The 16,728-nt window shown below is 44.1% G+C and overlaps 1 long non-coding RNA gene across 1 annotated transcript in view; it reads left to right on the top strand.

The window, feature by feature from the left end:
• Positions 1-447: 447 nt before the first annotated feature.
• The window catches only part of LOC128137260 (uncharacterized), a 197,214-nt gene continuing 180,933 nt past the window's right edge, over positions 448-16,728 (top strand). Inside the window, exon 1 of the long non-coding RNA XR_008233642.1 lies at positions 448-474. This is a non-coding gene — a long non-coding RNA (uncharacterized LOC128137260). The remainder of the gene's footprint in view (positions 475-16,728) is intronic.

Genomic DNA, 16,728 nt, shown 5'->3' with positions numbered 1-16,728 from the left:
GTGGCAGGTAACAGACGAGGGCGAACTCGGGGGAACGAAGCAGAATCGCTGAGGAAGGGACGAGATCCCTGTCCACCGCCGGGGTGGGCTGGGGGCCCGGGGCGGGGGGGGGGGGGGGGGGGGGGTGCTCCTGCCGGTCCGCGGAGAGCCCCGGCCGCCGGGGGTCCACAGCCAGGCGGCCCCGCCGGACGGGCGGCGGAGGGCGGCGCGGTGCGCAGGGGGCGGGCGGCGGGCGGGGCGGCGGGCAGCACCATGCGGCCGCGGCTCCCCGCCCTCCCGCTCCGGCTCTGCGCGGCGGCGGCGGCGGCTTCCGCGGGGCGGCCGGGGGGACGCGAGCCGCCGCCGCTGCCCTCCGCATGGAGCCGCGGCCGCCCGGCGCCACCGCCGCCGCGCTGCGGGGGGCGTCCGCGGCGCCGGGGGCGGCGGGCGGCGGCGGCGGCGGCGGCGGCGTCGGGGCGCCCTGCGGCGGATGTGGTGAGTGACGGCGGCGCCGCGGTGTGTGTGCGCGTGTGCGCGCGGCTGCGCGTGTGTGCGTGCGCGTGTGTGCGTGCGTATCTGCGCGCCCCGGCGGGGCAGCCGGCAGGCCGCCCCCCGCCCTCCCGGTCCCGGGGCGGCGGGTCCCGGCCCCGGGCGGCCCCGCCGGGCGCCCCGCGGAAGCCGCCGCCGGCCGCCGGGTCCCCGCGGGGCGCTGTCCGCGGTGCTGAGCGCGGCGGCGGCGGGCGCGGCTGCTCCGCGGCGGGTCTGAAGGCAGGCGGGGCGGCGCGGAGAGGCGCGCAGGGGAGGAGGGTTTGCTTCCCTGGCCGCTGCCTTGCGATGTAGTACCGATGCTGCCTGGGCGGGAGCGGGAGGGTCGCTGGGCGCGGGGTGGAAGCGTCTGGCCGGGCCGCGCTCGGTCCGCCCACGGGGTTTGCAGTCCGGTCATCGCGGAAAGCGGCCGGCGGATGAGGGCGCGAGTAGTCGGGTAGAACGTAGGGTGACACAAGCACAACTTGGGGTAGCCGTCCAGAACTGGCTGGGGCTTTCGGTTTGCATTTCTAGGCAACCTCTCCTCAACATCTGCTTGCAACGGACGAGATAAAGTAGCTCCGTGGCACTCTGCAGTTTTGCAAATGAAAACACAGACTCTGGTTTTGCTGTGCATTAGCTTAAACGAGTTTGAGGTCAGCTGAAGCTTAGCTGCATTATTCGTGCATCTTCTTAGTCTCGAGTCGCATCATGACTAACGCTGATTGTTGGGGAATAATACGTCCTTACTCCTAGGAGTAAACGTATTTCTTACAGTGGAAACTTCTCTCAATGTAAAAGAAGTAGTAACTATACACTTCTTTTCAAGCCTTTCCTTCTTGCAGCCAATATTCAGCTTCTCTTTCCTACAGCAGCTGAACCTTGTCCTCCTTTGTTATTCTGCAGCATTTCTTAGAACAAATATTCTTCATTTGCATAAACAATGAACAGCACTTTTGCATTTTTGGTATGCTGTTAATCTTGGAATCTTTAAAAAAAATCCTTTCTCTGAGCTGCTCAAGGCAGGGGGCGGGGGGGGGGGGGGGGGGCAGGCGTGAGGAAGCCATGCTTTTGCATTCAGTTATCCACAGGTCTTAGCTCCTAGATAGTCACTTGGACTTAGCGGTAACTGAACTCTGCAAGCGTTTTGCTGTAAATGTATGGCACTTGGAAGAATGTTTTTTTTTTTCCTGAAGTTGAAAGGAATCTGCCTGTTTAAAAGGTAATCAGCACAGTTTGCCACAGGCGTTACCAGACAAAGGCTGAGATGATTTACACTGCGTGATCATGAGGCTGAGAGGAGTTAAACTGTGTGATCATGAGGCTATTGTATAATCAGACAGGTTAGCCATGGGCAAGGACAATTCCCCAGCTGCACAGAAGCTGGCAAAATGTATTTCTAAAGGTGGCGGTTCTGTCTACAGAATGAAAGCTGGCACAGGCATTCAGGCCTGTCTAAATGGGACTCTGAAAATCTTGGGTTCGGTGGAGTCACAGCTAGTAAAATCTAGACTCCATTCAGTGCCTACCCAAAGTCCTTTGTGGTTCAGTGGGATCTGTATTTCACTTGCTGGTGTGTCCCGGCTTGTAAGTTGTACCTCACCGTTGTTGACTTTGGCCTCTGCTTTTCTGATTAATAATACTAGACCAATTTATAAATTTGTTTCTGAGATGAGAATAGGTCATTTTGCTTGAGTTTATTTTGAAGAAAATGTTGCTCCTGTGCCCACTAAAGTGTTGGTTGCTTCTCTTGAGACTGTGGGAGAGAAAAATGAGCAATTCAGGAAAGTCATGAGCTGCCTCACGTTCATAAACTTTTCCTTCCCTGTTTTCTCTGCTCACGTTAAGTGCTTCTGCTGGCTTTAAACAGACGTCAGTGTGGACATAAATTTTCTCCACTGTTTTGAAGGCACAGCCATCATTCATGAAGGCTTAGGTTTGTAGGTGTTTTGCTGGCATGATTAATCGTGCAAATAATCCCAGGGCTTTCCATGCTGGACTGCTCATGTGACTAATGAGAAGAAATATACAACATCTATGTAGAAACCCATAGAAGCAGGTCGATTGGGAGACAAAGCCTCAGCAGAGATCATCTTTTGGCATTCAGCTGGACTTCCTCACCTCTGTGTAGAAGGCAAAGTGGGGCACTCAACCTAAGGCTACTTGTTGCTCATGCCAGAGCCCTGTGTCCTTCCATAAATTCTGCAGGGCTGTAAAATGCTTCTCACACTGCAGCTGCAAAAGGGCCAGGAGACCAACTGGCCCACAGCTGGCAGGAGTGGGCTCTCTGATGTAGGGAGTAGCTGTATACTTGTTCAGTCATGCTTGCTGTGCAGCCCAGATGTTCTTACTACAAGCACCCTGTCCCCTCTTGCAATGTGTTTTACTGTCTTCAAGCAGTAGTCTTAATAGGCAGAAGTTAAGTATCCAGTGTACTTGAATGGGCCAGCTTTGCAGTCATGGATACTAATTTTATAGATAGCTGTTTCCTTACACAGTTGAGAATATGACCAGTTGGCAAGACGGAGTGTGTGTGTTGTGTGTGTTGACCACAGGCAAGCACTTTAACTGTTTTTTCATTTCTTGAGATTGCCACAAAGCAATATGATGAGACTAGTAACAGATTAATTGTATTTATGCAGGCACAAATTTGTTTTGCAAAAATATGTTTGTACTAACGAAAATTTGTTTAAATGAACTCACCAGGGTGCCTAAAATCCATTTAATCTAATGAGAAATTAAATTTTATTTTTATATAATATGCATGTGATATGCAGAACATGTGAAAAGTATTTTTCATGGCTGTTCATCAAGTCAAACTGCCTGTAGATGCTTAAGGGATTGCTCCTAAATCTAAGCAACTTAAAAATGCATTTGAAGACCTGAGTTAAAAATAGTTGACTTGCTGTTTGCCTGCACTAAGGAGTCTATTTTTGTCTTTATTCAGTAGCTTGCACACAGACAATTCTGGGGGATGTTACAGGCCTCCATAGCAATCCAGCCCCTGGATTTGTGTGCTAAATCATTTTGGTTTGGTTAGCAGCCCTGTCTAAAGAGTCACGTTTCTCCCTGATGTACACATGTTTCTTATAAAGTGGATAGGGAAGGAATAAGAAAGTTCATTCTAAACTTTAAACATGTTGTCAGCTCACTCGTTGAATAGCAATGTGATTTCACTGTCACTTTCACAACTGCGCTGAGATTCAGGGGAAGGGGGAAACTTGAAACCTCCTTTCAATAATTGACTCTCCTTCATACTTATGGTTTGTACCTTTTCGCAGTGCTACTGAGAATAAACTCCATCAATAGTTCATTTTAAATGGTTTTATCTATAAAGATCAGTAAGAGGCTAGCTAAGATTGATTAATGTATCTCTTTAAAAGAAAAGATGTGCCACTATCTAGAAATAACTCTTTAGAGTTTGTGTGCTCTGCGTGCTTTGTTGAATTGAAGCTGTACAGGTTGAATGTATTTCTCTTTCATTCTCATATATACCTATTTAAAGCTGTATAAATCCTATGTTTAGGGCATGATGTAAGCAGGAACAGATTTTATATATTTGTATGTGTTCAATGTATATATTTATATGAAATCTGTCCATGTAAAGCAGGCATATGCAGTGTGGATGCATGACTGATACCTCTTCAGAATACGCTGTTATTTTCCATTTTTACAAGAGGGTTCTGGTTTTGTAATCTGAAAGCAATCCACCCCAGTTAGGAATCTCTGAAATTATTTGTGTTTCTTGGCTAGTACTTCTTGTTGGGATACGTGCACTGCTGAAGGTCTGGACATGGATCCTGATTGAGCACCCTGCCTGGGTGACCCTTTTGGAATTTGGTCTGTGTTGCTGCCTCAACAGCTGCTTGAATTGTAAGGGTTTTCTCTTTTTCCCTTTTGCTTGCGGAGATTTAGCTGCCTGTCACTAGCTCTGTCTGCCAAGTCAGAGGGTAGTGTTCCTACCTGGCTTCTGCAGGCTGGATTTTGCAGCCTTCCCAGTCTGCCCATCAGTTATTCTTTTTTAAGACAGAGAGACTCATCCTAACAGCCAAATTTTTGAGGTGCTAAAGGACTCCTTCAAAGTGCAGTGCTCACCTTTCCTGCTTGCCTGGGGCCCAATCCTGTGCCCTTGAAGCAGATGGGAGTTTTGATATTGCCTCTGGTGCCTGTGGAGTCGATGCTGTGACAGGGACCTTGCATCAACGGAGGGTGCAACTTCCACCCACCTCACACACACCCCTTAATTTACTACTGTTTCAATTTACATGCTAGAAATAACATGGTTGCATGACCCTCCCTTTTCCATGCACGCACACACTTCCATATTCAATGTTTTGACTGGGATGACTCCTGTGAGGAAGGTGAGCAGAATTTTCTCATGTGCCATTCTCACTGCCCAAGCGCCTCCATGTGCATTGCAGCAACAATTGCGAGTATGGATAGCTTTCTTCCAAAACAGTATTGGTGATTATTCACATCAGAATATCTGCTTTGCAAGATGCAATTCTAATACATCTAAATATGAAATGGGATGATTTAAGTCTTTGCAGGGGAAAGAAAATCAGGAAACATGGGTTAAATAATTATTTTCAGACAACCTGGAAACTATTCCCCTCATTTATATATGTAGGTATGTGCATATCTATAATTTCCATAAGGGTTGCACTCCAGTGCTTATTAGTAATGTGTTTTGATTGCATTCTGGTAGCAGTTGTAATTATTTATTTGATTGTGAGCATTTCTTTTGTCCACAAGCAGACATCTCTTCTATGATTGTGTAATGCTCTGGAATAGCATAAGTATATTGCTGCTCTCGTGCCAAGATCATCTTCAGCAACGAGATGCATATCTAAATAGAATGCATCATGGTCATTACCTTAATAAAATGTGAGTCATGCACACCAGCACTTTCATTCTTAAAATAGTTCAGTAAACTGCTATATCAGTTTATCGATGGAGAGAGCACACTGTGGTAGACAGATCTGTTGCTGTATAGACAAATGGTCTCCAGCACCTTCCTTGAAGCTCTGTGCTTAATTTAGCACTTTATGCATGAGCTCACTAATGAACATTTTAAGCACACCTGCACGATGTATATCTTCAAGTTTTAACTAAAACTATAAATGTTCACCTATTGTAAAGTCTGTTCTGACTTAACAAAGTTTTAGATTCAAAATAAGACTGTTAGCTAAATATACCAGTTTGCTCTGGAGGGCAGACAGAACACCTGACTGCGTTATAGCTAACTGTATGTGATGGTCCTGTAGCTATTGAGAAAAGGTAGCAACTGATACCACAAATTGCTCCAAAACCAGCATCCAAGCTAAGGTCTCTGAGTAGCAATTTATGACTCAGAAAAACTTTCATGTGCTACCTTGAAAAATGTATGCATGCTCTGTGGAAATAAAAGGGAAAGTGGAAACTGTACAAGCTGTCAGCCCCACATCATGCGTGTCTATGCAGGAGGTCATCAGCAGGTAAGTCAGAAGGAATTTGGGAAGTATTGCATATGTGGGATGCTATGGTATCTCCGTGCTTCAAAGGGATTTTCTCACTTGCAGGGAAGAAGCAGTCACTTCAGGGACGTGTAAGGAACATCCGAAAATGTCAAACTCTGACAAAGACATGTGTGCTTTTCTGCATACACTAGGTCTCTCAGCCATTTAGCCAAGCTAAATGCCTGACAAAATAAAAACCTGAGATGTCCTGTGTAAATTAGTTCATATATTTTCTATAACATTCTGAAAATATTTCCCTAATATTGACTTTTTAAACACAGAGGTTTAAAAAGGAACATTCATAAAGCCCTAATCTCTACATAATACTGCATCTTTTTTTCATTGTGCTATCTAGTCTTCTATGGCAACAGTCAAAATTCATTTATAATCCACCTGCTTTCTGACAAGAACAGTTGTCAGTTTTTTAGTGGTTATCTGCATGTACGTGTTTGTACTTTCTTTGTGTGAAAGAGCATTTGGGAGTTGAGCAGAGGGAGGGAATCTGATTCATAACAGGTGAATAGGAACTCAATTAGGTTTTGGTACAGCTGTCCAAAACATTCAGTCTTTCCTGTGAGGGCAGGCCACATACATGGTGACTGCATTCTTCTTCCTTCTCAGCTTTCATGTTTGCCAGTTCACTGTACAAGGCTGATGGAGAACAGTTAATTCTACTGTAGTACTCCTGTATTGGAAGATGTATAACCATGGGAAACATACCAACCCCAGACAGAAAATACATTTTGATTCCTTCTATCAGTGAACATCATCTGCCATCAGACACATTTTCACAGAATCGGCTGGCAGTTAGAATTTTCAGTATAGTTTTTTAAAAACAGCATTTATGTTTATAGTGATTTTTTTCATGAATTATTTTGAAGTGCAGAGTTTTATGACCAGCTCCTCTCAAGCATCGGTGCTTAAGAATCCAATACTGCATATACTGGGAACAAACGACTGGTATAAAATAAACCTTGTGGTTCCTGCAGGGTATCTTACTGGCACACATTGCTTCCTTCATCCTAGAGGTGGGTGGCTTCTTCCACTTTGTGTATGAAAGTGAAGTATCTGCAGTTTCTGCTGGCCCCATTGGGCCTCTTTCTGCATTACTGCCACTGTTTGCCAGTGTTTTTGAGTTGGGGGAGAGCAAGCTGTGTAGAGAAGGATTGTGTTGTTGAACGGGCATTGTTTCATGATGTGCTGATGAGTTTTATTTCTGCTGGTGGTGGGAGAATAATAGTGGTATCACATTATTGCTAGTTTTCAACAAATACTTTTCTGGAGATGGTGGAGATCAGTGCTGCAGTGCCTGTTGTTTGATCTGCAGTGCTGAAATCAAAAGCTTTGCCACAGCTGCTTCAGCCAGCAGCAAGGCAGGGCCCTTGGGGACCTTCGGCAGGATCCGGTCTCTGTGCATCACTGTCCGAGAGCAGAAGTTTATGAGCACTGGTCATTTGTTTATTTATGACAACTGTTGGTAGCCAGTAGTCCCCTGCAGGTCACGCATGTTTAAACCTTATCAGAGAGAACTCCTGCCCTTTCATTTGCTTCTAACCTAAGCATTTTGCTGAGCCCTACATGTGGTTAGGGAGGTTTTAACTGATGTTTTATATTAGATGCATTGATTGTCTTGTGTCAGAAACCTAAAGCATCATGAGCAAGTTGATCCTAAACATTTTGGGCAAAATCAGTTATCTGATTGGTTTTTGGAAGTATCCAAAATTCTGATTTACGTTGGACTGTGTTTCTGTACTGAAGTCAGTGGCAAAACTTGCATTGACTTTCACTGACACGAGAACAGACCCTGAAGCTATGGTTGTAGTCCAGCCTAAATTGCATTGGAAAGTGGCTTGGCACTTTGGGATATTTCAGTGAATAGTCTGAAGTAATATTTCTCCCTTGACGTGGTAAATTGCATAGCTGAAAGTTTCAGTATGTATGTGTACTCTACTAGGCAACACTTTTGCATTCACTTTTAAACCAGATTTTTTGGACCTCTTCATACACATTTCAATATACATCCTTCTAAAGAGTAGTAATGCTTTAATAGAGTAATAAAGATAACATGGAATATTAATGAAATGCAAATTTTCTTTAGTAGAGAGGTGATACCTTCCTATTAACAGTGAGCTGAAGATTACAGTGGAAATGAGTACATGGTGAAATTACTGTAGTTGATGACCAACCCTTTCTGAGAGTCATTTTAGTATACAGTTTGAATTTAAAACAAAACAAAGCAAAATAAAACATGATGAAGTTTATTTAGGGAGTATTTCCCAGATGGAGAGAAGATTTTTGACAAGGTTGAAGTTGTAAACTATCTGGTGATTAATATTTTTTTCAAAAACCACAATTAGATAAGAAAAGTAATACCCTTCCAAGAGGTGATTGGATCTTTTGCTGAAGATTAAGGCACTGCTATCAAGCTGGTATATACATATTTCAAAAGATTCTGGGGCTGAATTTATGTAGGCATAAATCTTAGTGGAAGTATCAACATTTGAGAACAAAGATACATTTTAAACACACAACATAGAAGAAAATAGTAGCTTTTCCAGGTATCTTTTCCAAACATTTTTGCTGGGAACTTCAAAACTGCTGAATGTGTATGGATATCTGGACATTTGAATCTTTTTTACTTTGTCCAGTTTCCTGTTAAGAAGTTGCAGGAGAAATAGGGTGAGTTATTCCTAGGTGTCTTTGAATATCTACCTGTATTTTGCTAAAGGAATGAAAACCAGGAATGGTCTTCAGGTCTGCTGGCAGTGCACTGTAAAGTTATTATGAGCATCTTGACTTCCAGGTAATTTATTGCTACAACACGTTGTATGATTCATGTAGGTTTCTAGTGAGTAGCTGGTACTGCACTTGTGACACTCTTCTTCAGCAAGACTTGCTGTGTCATAGAGGACCTTATAGGAGACACAAACCACTTCCTCCCCGCCCCTCAGCAATTGTGGGTATACCTTCAATAACACTAGAAACCACATAAAACCTAAAAGGGTATCTTAACACTTCTTTCTTCCTGATATGTAGAAAAAGCATGCAGTGGCTTGATGGATGCTGTGCAGTTGAGTATCTCTGTTCAGCTGGAGTGAGTTTTTGTCCAATTGTGGTAAATGAGGGTTTTATCTCTGGCTTGGAGCCAGATTTTCAATCCTTTAATTTACTTGGGATTTTCTTTTGGCAGAACGGTATGTTCTGCAATGTCTGTGAAAATGTCTTACTTTATTGACAAGTTATGAAGGTCAAGAGAAACATTCAGTTAGGTTTGTATTCAGAGATGTCTTCAGAAGATGAATAGCAAGGGAGCCAAGAGAATAGAAGTAGTCCATTTACAAATGCAAATTAAATTTAAACCTTCTTCAGATTTTTAACTGTAACTGGCCATGCTTTTTTGTTTTCAGTTCTGACCTCTTTTGATGTATAATTCCTGTTCTAGGAGGCTAATTTTGTACTTGATTCTGAAAATGTTGTCCAAACATGGAATGATGAATAATCTCTTTGCAGGTGCAGGCAGGATTGATAGTTTTGCTCCTGCTGGTGATTTGCAGTAATGATTTTGAACACTAATGCTTCTGATTAGATCCACTGACTTCGAGATTTAAATTTCTGTATGGAAAGCTATATTCATGGTCTAATGCTGTCTCAACTGCACATGCTTTCCTAACTGGGTCCCAGGAGACCTCTCAGATGAAACAATCTGGTGTCATCTTTTAATCTCACTGTTACTGGGAGTTCAGAAGAAGTTTCTTCCATACCTCAGAGTTGCCATCTTTTTTTAAACTGACATTATCAGATAGTTGCTTATAGTAGACATTTATAAAAGAAAAAAGATACTGATAAAAAGACAATACTTCTTTTTAAACTTCCTCTATTGTTCAGAGGCATTTGCTATTTCTGCATCTCTCAAGAAGTTTAATATTTGTGTTAATAATACAGAATAACTATTGACTGCTGTATTGTGGTATTGATTTCATAAATCCCTTTGAAATTGACCTAACTTTCAGACATTACTCTGGACACTAAGAAGGCTCTCCTGGCCATGCTCCAATGTGTGACCACCTTTTGTCTCAATTAAAACTTTCTATCTTTTCAGTTTCTCTCAACAAATTAATCTGCCATAGTGGTTTAATGGCAGATGAACTTTAAAATGGTGATGTATCTCCACTACTTTTCACTTTTGTTTTTCTCAGTACGACTGTAACAGAAAGGATCATGTTCCCATGTTTAGAGGCACATTTTAGATTTTTTTCATGTTTTTTCAATGGCAAAACATTGAAGCTTTAAACAACTTTTTATATCCAATATTTATTGCAAAGTTTGCAGCATTTTTTTTTTCTGAATGCCATATAATGTTTAGTAACCTGGCCAGAAGATAATTACAACAATCCACGTAACATACAGAGAACTATGCAGAAGATTGCATGGAAAACAGTTTAGCTGCCCCTTGTTATTTAACACAGGCAAAACATAGGCAAAAGATACCAGTTTTGTGAAGTATGATGCATTTCCTGAAACACTGACATATGGGTATAGGTGACGAAACAGATGTAGAGCTTTTATTTATGCAGAAGATTAATATTGATAACTAGGATAGGTACTATGTAGGCAGCTGCTTGAGGAGCTTATATATATAGGACAGTTTATCTGTAGCTCAAGGTCAATATTGCAATTTTTTGTTTGCTTGTTCCTTTCAGGTTAAATTTTTCAAATTTATTTTAGGTCCATATTCCTGAAATGTATTCTAGTTTCCTTTCTTATATTTTGTGCCAGGCTGTTATTCTCTTATGCATCTATAGTTTTGGTCTTTTTCTTAAGAAAAAGAAAATACCTAAGTTTGTTCTTTTTGCTTTGTGGATAGTGCCTGCTTAAGTGTAGTATATTGCATTTCTTTCCTCAAGTGTAGGTCAAAAAGGCCTTTTGCTTTAGTAAGTTGAAGCCTTCATTGTCCCTGAAAGCGGACAGGCTATGGTCTGTTGGTCTTCATCCTCCCCAACAAGGACTTTGGTTTTTTGAAGTTGCTTTGGTGATGGAGATGTGTGTGTTTTTGTTTATTTCTTACTGGGATTTCAATCACTATTCACTCTAAGGTCATGTTGGTCGGTGAATATGGGGTGGGGAGCATTTACACAATGCTATCATTGTTAGAATGAAATCTGAATCATGGCCCTTTGCAATATGCCACGATCATCTGTGTCAGCTTAAGTCACAGTTGCACATACAGGTACGTTAGTCTGCTTACTTTTTAAAACCTTTTGCAATTCAGTTTCAAATTGAGACAAAAATGGCCAAAGTGTATCCAGGCAATTTTCACACAGAGATCATACTGGAGATGTTGGTGAGAATCTGGTTTGGTTTGAAGGTGAATGGTATGAGTTTTACTTTTGTACCCATGCAGTCTCTACTACCTACATGCTGTGAAACAGGTTTGAGAGCGAAGTATTTTAGAAATCAACATGACGTAGGATGCCAGGCTTTGTAGAATCAGACAGTAGCTGTTTATTGGCTTGATATTCTGAAATAGTCATCTGGAAGAAGCCATAAAAACATGGCAGACTGTTAAGGAGAGGAAGAGATTATTGGTACAGCATGGCCTTGATCTCTTGGTAAGTTGGATGCAACTAAACAATATGCATTTTTATATAGTCAGATTCAGGTCATAGCTTTTGAAACAAGGACTATAGCGTTTGACAGGAGAGCAAGATTTGGAGTAGTCTGGAAACAACATCTGTGGAAAGAAATCACAGGTCATGAACACTGACAAAATACCAGAACTTGCTCTGGTGCAGGAACTAAAAGGGCATTCTTTTGAAAATCTACTGGTATCTTGGGGCTCCTTATCTATAAATATCATGGAGTTTCATCTTTCACATGCCTAGTTTTTGTGTGAACACTAGAAAATTAGACAATAGGAGAGATTTCAGAGAAGAGCTACAAACCTAGCTGAAGGGCTGGAAAGAAGAGTTGCAAGGGGTTCAGTCTACTATCTCTACAACAAGCTAAAGATGATATAATTGCTTTCTGTTAGAAGAAGATATTACTTGAAGATTTAAAAGCAAGATACACTCTCTGATTGTCCCACAATTATTATACACCCTGAGATCTCTGGGACAAGGCCTAGAGGCTGCCTTTGCAGGTCTTCAGAGTAGATGCTGTTCATCATTGTAAGGAGAATATTCGTGTGGCCAAAGCTCAGTTAGAGTTCAAGCTGGCCAGCTGTCCTGTGCAGGTGTGGTGGGTTGACCCTGGCTGGATGCCAGGTGCCCACCAAAGCTGTTCTATCACTCCCCCTCCTCAGCTGGACAGGGGAGAGAAAATATAACAAAGGGCTTGTGGGTCGAGATAAGGACAGGAGAGATCACTCACCAATTACCGTCACAGGCAAAAGAGACTGAGCTTGGGGAAAATTAACTCAATTTATTACCAATCAACCAGAGTAGGGTAATGAGAAATAAACCCAAATCTCAGAACACCTTCCCTCCACCCCTCCCTTCTTCCCGGGCTCAACTTCACTCCCGGATTCTCTACCAACCCCTCCTCAGTGGCGCAGGGGGATGGGGAACGGGATTTACGGTCAGTTCATCACACGTTATTTCTGCTGCTTCATCCTCCTCAGGGGCAGGAGTCATCACACTCTTCCCCTGCTCCAGCGTGGAGTCCCTCCCACAGGACACAGTCCTCCACGAACTTCTCCAGCGTGGGTCCTTCCCACGGGCTGCAGTTCTTCATGAACTGCTCCAGCATGGGTCCCTTCCATGGTGTGCAGTCCTTCAGGAGCACACTGCTCCAGCGTAGGTCCCCTGCGGGGTCACAAGTCCTGCCAGAAAACCTGCTCCATGGGCTCCTCTCTCCACAGATCCGCAGGTCCTGCCAGGAGCCTGCTCCAGCGCAGGCTTACCACGGGGTCACAGCCCCCTTCGGGCACCCACCTGCTCTGGCGTGGGGTCCTCCACAGGCTGCAGGTGGATATCTGCTCCACCGTGGACCTCCATGGACTGCAGGAGGACAGCCTGCCTCACCATGGTCTTCCCCACGGGCCACAGGGGAATGTCTGCTCCGGCGCCTGGAACATCTCCTCCCCGTCCTTCTTCACTGGCCTTGGTGTCTGCAGAGTTGTTTCTCTTACATGTTCTCACTCTCTCTCCGGCTGCCATTTCTGTGTCCCAGCAACTTTTTTTCCTTCATAAATATGTTATCACAGAGGCGCTACCACAATCGCTGATTGGCTCGGCCTTGGCCGGCGGCGAGTCCGTCTTAGAGCTGGCTGGTATTGCCTCTGTCAGACACAGGGGAAGCTTCCAGCAGCTTCTCACAAAAGCACCCCTGTAACCCCCCTCCGCCCCGCTACCAAAACCTTGCCACACAAAGCCAATACAGAAGGACAACACAAAGGGCTTTTTAAAATATGTTAACAACAAATGGAGGATCAGAGATAACATTGGTCCATTGCTTGATGAGGTTGGTCACCTCACAAATAGGGACATAGACAAAGCAGAGATGTTTAATGCCTTCTTTGTCTCTGTATTCGACATCAGTGGTGGGTCCTGGGACCCCCAGAGCCCTGTGTTGGAAGACCATGACTGGGGGGGATGATAAACTCCCAGCCGACTCTGAACTTGTTTGAGACTTGCTGCTCCAGCTGGATGTGCATAAATCTATGGGGCCTGATGGGATTCATCCCAGGGTACTGAAAGAGCTGGTTTATGTTGTTGCAGGACCTCTCTCCATTATTTTTCAACCGACTTGGGAGTCTGGAGAGGACCCAGTCAAAGGGAAGCTAGCAAAGGTTGTCCCAGTTTTCAAGAAGGGAAAGAAGGAAGACCCTGGTAATTACAGGCTTGTCAGTCTCACTTCAGTGCTTGGTAAAATTATGGAGAAGGTTATCTGGGAGTTACTGAAAAACACTTGAGAGACAATGCAGTCATTGGTCATAGCCAGCATGGGTTCCCAAGGGGAAAATCCTGCTTAAATAACTTAATTTCCTTTTATGACAAGGTCACCCATCTAGTTGACCAAGGGAAGCCAGTAGATGTGGGGGTTTTGGATTTTAGCAAAGCTTTTGATACTGTCTCTCACAGTATCCTTCTAGACAAAATGTCCAGCATACACTTAGACAAGTCCGTAATATGTTGGGTGAGCAATTTACTGATGGGTTGGGCTCAAAGAATTATAGTAAATGGGGTTACATCAGGCTGGCAGCCAGTCACCAGTGGGGTTCCCCGGGGGTCAATTTTAGGGCCCGTGCTCTTTAATGGTTTTATAAATTATCTGGACACAGGAATCAAATGTACTTAAGGAGGTTTTGCCGATGATACTAAGCTAGGAGAAGCGGTGGACTCCCTTGAGGGTAGAGTGGCCTTAAAGGGAGATCTGGTTAGACTAAAGAGCTGGGCAGTCACCAACTGTATGAAATTTAACAAGAGCAAGTGCTGGATTCTCCACCTGGGACAGGGTAATCCTGCTTATATGTACAAATTGGGGGATGAAAGGCTGGAGAACAGCCCCACGGAAAGAGATCTGGGGGGTTGGGTTGATGGCAAGTTGAATATCAGTCAACAGTGTGCCCTGGCAGCACCAAGGGCCAACTGTGTCCTAGAGTGCATCAAGCACAGCATAGCTAGCCAGTCGAGGGAGGTGATTGTCCCACTCTGTGACGCCTCCCACTGGTGCGGCCTCACCTTGAGTACTGCGTGCAGTTTTGGGCACCTCAATATAAGAAAGACATCAGACTATTGAAGTATGTCCAGAGGAGAGTGACCAAGGTGGTGAAAGGTTTTGAGGGCAAGATTTATGAGGAGCAGCTGAGGTCACTTGGTTTGTTCAGCTCAGAGAAGAGAAGGTTGAGGGGTGCCCTCATCGCAGTCTACAACTTCCTTAAGAGGGGCAGTGGAGGAGGAGGTGCTGATCTCCTCTCTCTGGTGACCACCAATAGAACACGAGGAAATGGAATGAAGCTGCATCAGGGGAAGTTCAGATTGGACATTAGGAAAAGGTCCTTCACTGAGAGGGTGGTCAGTCACTGGAACAGGCTCCCCAGGGAAGTGGTCACAGCACCAAGCCTGTCAGAGTTCAAGGAGTATCTGGATGATGCTCTTAGTCATATGGTTTAGTTTTAGGTAGTCCTGCAAGGAGTAGAGACTTGGACTTGATGATCCTTATGGTCCCCTTTCAACTTGAGATATTCTATGATTCTATGATTCATCCAGCTATGATCTCAAGAAAAGAGATAGGCCGACACACTGAAGTGTTCAGAGCATTTATTTGCTGAGATGTGACATCTGATTTTCTTCTAGAATTTCCAGTTTGTCAAGGTGTGTATTTGTTAGTTCACATCTCTCTCTGTGACACTTGAGTGACATAAAGGGTCTATAGACCCTTTATGAATGGATCTGTAGAGACCAGATTGTTGTTGTCTTTAGCCTTGTCCACAGGTGAAAAGGCTAGCGATATTTGTTTCCTGCCATTTTTCTGTTGTTGCTGTCATCCTTTTTCTCATTCATTTTGAAACCCATTGAAATATGGAGGGCTTGGAGGGATGATGTTGGTGTGGATATCAGAGTATAAATAAGCAAAGAGAAGTTGTTATTATGCTTTGAAGTTACAGCCTCTGCAAGGGCATTTCCCCAAGTGCAAGCTGGCCCTTAAAATTCATTTGGTCTTTAACTGTCAAGGTCTGCGGTGGTTTATGGACCCCTTGAAGTTGTGCCTGGTTAAGGAGAGTGGTACTATCGCTTCAGTCATGTGGAGAGTCATAAGGACAAACTAATAAAAGGGTCAGATTTTTTTTCAAAATGCATAGCAGGAAACTCAAATTCTTGAACACCCTGGAGAACCTAAGCAAAGAAGTTATGACAAAAAATGCCCCTCAAATACTTGAAACGGGATGTTAGTGTTCAAGACACAGGAGAACAGACATGAAGTGCCTGGAAAAAGAAGAAAACCCACTAAGCAGCAGTATGGCCCAGCTGTTACAACCAACTAGCTGGGGACTCAACATACGCCATTGCACTTCTTTGCACTGCAACTTCCCCCTGTTTCCCTGGACAGGTCAGTTATTACCATTTAGAAGAGGGGAACTAACAGTATTGCTTTAATTTGTCCTTCTGATCTGCTTGGCTATAATGATAAGGAACATACACTCACATAAATCTTTGTGGCAGGAAAAACTTCTCAACTAGCTTCTGGCTGCACTACCTGTGAACTTACTGTCAGCTTCAAGAGTTACTTCTAGCTTCATGTTGGACAAAACATCATAGTGCTGTCAGGATAGCTAAAGTAGCAAAGAGGAACATCCATCTGTAATTGTGAGCATCAGAGAGTCCAGGAATTAATGTGTCCTTGTGGTACTGAAATGGCTTCTTGATCTGCAGTGGTGTTGGCCAGTCATTCCCAGCATCTCTTCCTTCACCTCCCCAGAGCAGCTCTCTTGCCTTGCTACACCTCAGCCAGTTGCTCTGTTTTTTCTGCTGTGCTGGGGAGCACCTGGGGACTGGTGTTGCTTGTACTTGAGGAGAAGAAACTGAACTACTAACGCTGGCAGCTCTCTTTGGTGAGTGACTTGATTTTTTCAGTGAAAAAAAGATGAACACCTTTGGCAGTATCATATGGGCACTACCTCCATATGGCTGACCCTTAGAGAAAGGGGTCTAATTATTTTTGGCAGGGGCTTATAAACCAAAATGGCTTGTGTTCCCACTGAAAATACAAGTGTGAGGGTCTGTGG

The sequence above is a fragment of the Harpia harpyja genome, chromosome Z (genome assembly GCF_026419915.1).
Source record: "Harpia harpyja isolate bHarHar1 chromosome Z, bHarHar1 primary haplotype, whole genome shotgun sequence".
NCBI classification, from domain to species: domain Eukaryota; kingdom Metazoa; phylum Chordata; class Aves; order Accipitriformes; family Accipitridae; genus Harpia; species Harpia harpyja.
Note: the sequence above shows the minus strand (reverse complement) of the source record. Positions and strands in the feature narration are given on the sequence as shown.